Source organism: Aplysia californica, unplaced genomic scaffold (genome assembly GCF_000002075.1).
Source record: "Aplysia californica isolate F4 #8 unplaced genomic scaffold, AplCal3.0 scaffold00407, whole genome shotgun sequence".
In the NCBI taxonomy this organism is placed as follows: Eukaryota; Metazoa; Mollusca; class Gastropoda; order Aplysiida; family Aplysiidae; genus Aplysia; species Aplysia californica.
This window is the reverse complement of record NW_004797677.1, coordinates 161,858-166,857: the sequence shown is the minus strand read 5'-3', so window position 1 is coordinate 166,857 and position 5,000 is coordinate 161,858.

Here is a 5,000-nt window from a genome sequence, read left to right as displayed (position 1 = left end):
AATAATAATAATAATAATAATAATAATAATAATAATAATAATAATAATAATAATAATAATAATAATAATTATATATATGGGTCGACCTTTCCTTGTCTCGAGTCTGTAATAGTAATAGCCCGATGCAGACTGCCACTCCCTCACTTTCGTAGAATCGTCTCTAACTTGTCTTGCGAATCCGATGTCACCCGGCCACAACGACACGATCCTGGTCGTTCAACAAAAAAAGTAGCGGTCGTGAATGTACTCCAAAACGCACTTCACATCAAGGATAGTGTGTCCTAGCATCCGTGGTCCTTTCAAAGCTTCTGACCTCATCAAGTTGTAAAGTGGCCCGTTCTGGTAGTTCGTAAACATAATAAGCATCGCGAAAGGTATCATCTTCGAGATGCAGGGGTGGCGTAGTTTACGAAGGAAGGTAACTTCAGACAGGAAATGGTCGTGCCATCCTTTTCGGCTCAAAATATACTATCTTGACTCCGACTTTAAGACACGGATCGTGTTTAACCGTGGCCAGAACAACATCTCCTGAGCCGAAAAGGAAAACAAGGCAGGGGTAAGCCGAGAGCAACCTACTTAGGGAACCTAAACAAATAGGTAATGGGGAAAGATCAGAAACACGTAGCTTTTTTAAGAGCATCCGAGCAAAGGAATGAATGGAGAACCATGATCGCCGATGTCTGACGCAGATCTGGCACAGCATGAATGAAATCAACAACACAAAAAAACGAAACTATGTATCTCCCTCGGTTATAGAACATTTTTATTTGTTGTTTCTTTATTAAGTTCAAAAAAGATTTTTTTTTTTTTAATTTTGTCGTTTGATTTGAAGATTCGATACAACTCGCTCAAAAATATCATGCGGTGTGTATGGAACAAATCATCAGGCGCAAGAAAGAAAAACAGGTCAGAAAAAAGGATTACCTCTAAATTTACCGGTTTTGAAAAACAAGGCAGAAAAAAAGATTACCTCTAAATTTACCGGTTTTGAAAAACAAGGCAGAAAAAAGGATTACCTCTAAATTTACCGGTTTTGAAAAACAAGGCAGATGCAACCGCTTTTAGAAACATCAATATCATGATTTTTAAGGTCTGATTTCTTCTGTCTACGTTATGTCAATCTTAGAGAATAAAAATTATTTACAATACAGGTATTTTGGAGGAAGGTGGGGGGGGTGCACACTTTCTTCCATGCTTTAAAGCATCTCCATCCCCTTTTCTGGGGCACCTCTTGACATCAAAAAGCCGTTCTCTATATAAAAATATTCTTTCTACATCCTTCTTCATAGAAATGTTCTACTGCCCCATATGCCCAATAGTTTACTGATCAAAACATCGAACTACGTCAAGACGAAAGAAAAATTAACCAGGCGCGTTAAGCAGTATCAAAGAACAGGATGTCGCTTGCGTGGCATATGGTTTTCAAATGAGAACGGCGCCAACATATTCCTGGGAGATGAAATCAATAAACGGCATAGGGCTAAAAGACAACCCCTGCAAGTACAGTACTGAAGAATTTTCTCTAAGCGAGTTAAAAAGCAATTTATCAAACTGCGCTTTGGAAATTCATTCATTATTTCGTTGTGGGGTAAAGTTATTCTGCTGCGACGTAAGCATCACAATGAAGTTCGCTTAAACTGAAGTCTGTGGGACGGCGGGGTTTTCTTTGGAGAGAGGATGCTCAAGTAGACGAATAAGTAATCTGGGATTCTGATTTTCTTTCGGTATAGCGTGCCGCTGTTTTCTGATTAACCGGTGTTCCGCTAAAGCGGGTTCCTCTGTATTCGACTTAAACACTTTTTTTCTATACTTAACTCACTTGCGCCTGGGGTATTTTAGAAAACACAAGCGCTGAGGTTGGGGGGGGGGGGGTTGTTCTGTTGGGGTTTTTTTTAGGTTTTCAAAAATTCACAAAAGTTCATTCCCCTCCCACTGCAGTGTGACTATCTTAGCTCTCTTTTCGGTGTTTCGTGAGCTCGTAATTTCATCTTTCTAAGTTTGAATAGATATAGAGATACCACTCATATCTTTTGCCAAAACCACGAGACTCCAAATTATCTCTAATCAATCACTTGGAAAACATAGGCCTACTGACAAACTGTCAGTAACTTTACGTTAAATTGTTCTTCTTGCGTTCCAAATTTAATCTAAAATAGGCATGGGAGATGAGCTTTTCTTTCAATTCTGTCTGTAATTATGCGGTGTCAGTGAATCATCACAATATCACAACAGAGGCTATTTCGAACCATAATTGAAAAAAACTGAAAGAATAAGAAAGTTATGCTTCTTTTGTTTCAGTGCCCCAAAGCAGTGAGCCTTGGTTGTTTTGTTTTTTTGTTGTTGTTGTTTTTTGTTTTTTTTGGGGGGGGGGGGTTTTGGGGGGGGTTGGGGGGTTGTTTTGTTTTGTGTGTGTGTGTGTGTGTGTGTGTGTGTGTGTGTATGTGTGTGCATGAATGTGTGTGTGTGTGTGTGTGTGTGTGTGTGTGTGTGTGTGTGTGTGTGTGTGTGTGTGTGTGTGTGTTTTATGGTGCTCGCAAAAGCATAAGGTCACATCAGCGACCGGACGGGGCACTTAAAACATTCAGTTTTGGCAGGAATTTTGAATTTGGCCCGGGTGGTGGCCGAAGCCTACTCTTATCGATTTTAGGACATCCAAGGGATCTTTAACGTGCGCAGCTTGCAAAAGGAACCTCTTAAATTTTGTCGCTCTTATCCGAGAAGGCTATGTGTTAGATCTCACCTGCCATAAGATGAGGGGCGTGGCTGAAAGACGATAATAAAAATGAGCCAAGGAGTAGCAGTAGAAAGGTTCAGAAAGAGTCAGCAGGAGCCTAGAGGAGGGGGCAAAAGGGAAAGAGGGAGGGGGGAGCAGAAAGTGGAGACGAAAGAAGACGACAGAACATAATATTAATATGAATAGTAGAAAAGACAGCGAAAGGAGAAATTTTTAGAGAAGGAAATTTTCCGCCGCTGTCGGTTTCGAACCCAGGAGCTATTGAATGAGAGGTGAACACTGTAACCTCCAGCCCAGACCACGAGAGCCCCCCGCAATGAGTCTTCAAGAGTTGTTGAATGACCAGAATGCACGTCTTCCGTGAGCTAAAGAGGAGAAATACTGGGTCAAATTTTCTTCTGTATACTGCATCGTCTCCCAAATTCCGTAGAACCAGGGACCCACCAGGTCGCTACCTCAGAATTACAAAGTTCTATCTGCTCAGTACTAGTTTTGAGAAATCTGACGTCAAAGATTTTGAGTTTCATATAAGTTTTTTTCGAGTGCAGTACTTTGAATATCTTGATAAAGACTCCGAATAATCTTACGATTTTGATGGCGCAGATAGTATATAATATTTGGTTCCTGCCCTCATGGTCTTAATAACTCAAAACAGCCAAAATGTCAGAAAGAACTTTGTAATACTGAGGTCGCGAATTGTTAACTCTATTATACAGAAATCATGATAGGAATAATAAAAAGTCTACAACGTGTAAACGTCGCACGGTAAAAATTATTGCTGTTGAAACTAAACGTTTTATGCCTTCAACGGCACAATTTACATAATTATTTAAAAGAGACAGCGTTGTTTCGATCGTGCCTGTCACGAGCAGCAGATAGACGGAGATAAAAAAAAAAAAAAAAACTCTACGCGGGAATCAAACTCAGGTCTCTTGAGTGCGACGGCGAAGAGCCAGGTCCATGAAGCATTGTGGTGAAATCAGGCGCTCGTCGAAAAATTGAAATCAAAGAAATCGGCCTTTTTTCACTGGTATGTCAATTTTCATCAAGTATTTTGTTACTGAAAAACGTTGGTTAAAGGCACATAAAATGCCAATTTTCAGTTTCGTAGGGCTCTCAAGCTATGGAAGTCACCAAACTTTAGCTGCCATTTTCTCGCTAATTGTACGACTGGAATCAAGCTACCCCTTCCTCCTTCGATCGAAAATATCTCGACTTCTGTTTCAGATATATGGAGCGGGAGGGGGGGGGGGAGCTTCGAAAGATAGACAAATTTTAATGAACAAGTTATAAGATGATACCAAAACTCAACATGCCCAGAAATCGACGAGCGTCTGATTCCACCCCGCCGTGACACCTATAATACACATCGGACGCCAGTAACGAAATGCTGTCCCTTAAAAAGAAAACTTTTTTTTCCTATAATCTCAGTCAAAGAGCCAGATGGAAACTCAAGTGTGCAGCAAGATGTTAATAAATTACATTTTTAAAAATCAAAAGACAACTATAAAACATAATAGACACAGATAAACATTGGAATAATCAGACAGCCTGTTAAAATGTCACTGGCTTTGCGCTGGTACATAAAAAAAAGTAACATAAATAAAATACAACAAAACACGATTATGAAAATGACAAGCATAACAATTGTAATAAATTATAGCCAAACAACTCTTACAGCAGTCGGAAGGAGGCAAAATACAGCACTAAAAATAAGGCTACTCTACTCGAAGACATGCGTCTTTCAAAAAAGGTGAAGTGTAGCTGTGAAGCATGGAAGATAAATCTAAATAAAGAGAACTTAAAAAGGTCACAAGCATTCGGAATTAAATGCAAGAGAAACGTGCTGCGAGTGTGATCGCTCACAAAGAGACCGAATGATGAGGCCCTGAAAAAGTCCGATATGAAGAACTGCTTATTAATTAACTTAATCAGAAAACAAAAACTTTCAGTTATTTTGGGGGCAACAAAAAAAATAAAGACAAACAAAAACAAAAGCAAAAGAAAAGAAAGAAAGAGAGAAAGAAACAGAAAAACAAAGAAAGAAAAAGATAATTTGCTGGAGAAAACTGTGATGCAAGGGAAAATAGAAGGAGCAAAAACTTCTCGTTAAAGGCCAAGGTGGAAATGGGAAGTTTTGTTTTGTTTTGTTTGTTGTTTTGGTTTTTTTTTTGTAAGTGCTTAACGGCGCTCGCAACTGCATAAGGTCATATGAACGCGCAGGACACATTGAACATTTTCAGTTGGTAGGAAATTTTGAAATTTG